The sequence below is a fragment of the Brassica oleracea genome, unplaced genomic scaffold (genome assembly GCF_000695525.1).
Source record: "Brassica oleracea var. oleracea cultivar TO1000 unplaced genomic scaffold, BOL UnpScaffold06564, whole genome shotgun sequence".
NCBI lineage: Eukaryota > Viridiplantae > Streptophyta > Magnoliopsida > Brassicales > Brassicaceae > Brassica > Brassica oleracea.
Genome location: NW_013623086.1, coordinates 1 through 752, shown reverse-complemented (window position 1 = coordinate 752; position 752 = coordinate 1). Strand labels below are relative to the sequence as shown.

The window sequence follows — 752 nt, the reverse complement described above, 5'->3', positions numbered from 1 at the left end:
GTGGCCATCAAGCGTGTATCCTTGCAGAAGAAAGCGAAGGTGAAGCTCGATTTCCAAGTACCGAGTGAAGCAGGAGAGAAGTCGTACACACTCTACTTCATGTGCGACTCTTACTTAGGCTGTGACCAAGAGTACGCTTTCTCCGTTGATGTCAAGGAGTCTGGCGCTGAAGATCAGATGGAAGAGTGATCTTGTGTTTCAGGTTAGTGTGTTTTTAGTGCATTTGTCAGATAAAACTTGGATTTTGGTAGTTTGAAAGTCAGAAAATGAGACATGCTTTCTTTTATTTGCAGGGGTGCTGTGGATTCTGGAGAAGAGCATTCTCACTTTTATGTAATATGTGTCCTGAGTTTTAGACCAAAATTGTGCTTCTGTACTGTTTGTTTTTGTTTTGTCTGGACCAAAGTCGAAACAGTAGACGTGTCAAAAACTCGTTTTGAGTTCTGTTTCTCTGAAAGCTGAGATTTGAGAAACGAATATTAATGAAATGCAGCAACTTTTATTAAGGGACAATAGTGAGGCCACGATGTTGTAGAGACGTATTGAAAGCAGCACTGGGCAGTGACTGAAGTTTCTCACTACCATTTCTTCATCAACTATTTATAAACTTGTAGTATGAATCTTTCTTTGCATAAGCACTTTAATCATCCAACAGTGGGTGTTTTGTCTTTTTCTTTTACGATGTTACTTTTGTTGTTTTTCGAGTTTGGAAAGAGAGAAGACAGAGAAACAAAGTATTGGACTATAGAGTG

General features: G+C 39.2%; 1 long non-coding RNA gene across 1 annotated transcript; it reads left to right on the top strand.

Annotated features, from left to right (window-relative positions):
- On the top strand, positions 1-506 carry LOC106322099. Its single transcript, XR_001266222.1, has 2 exons — positions 1-202; positions 294-506. It is a non-coding gene; the product is annotated as an uncharacterized LOC106322099 (long non-coding RNA).
- Positions 507-752: the final 246 nt, after the last annotated feature.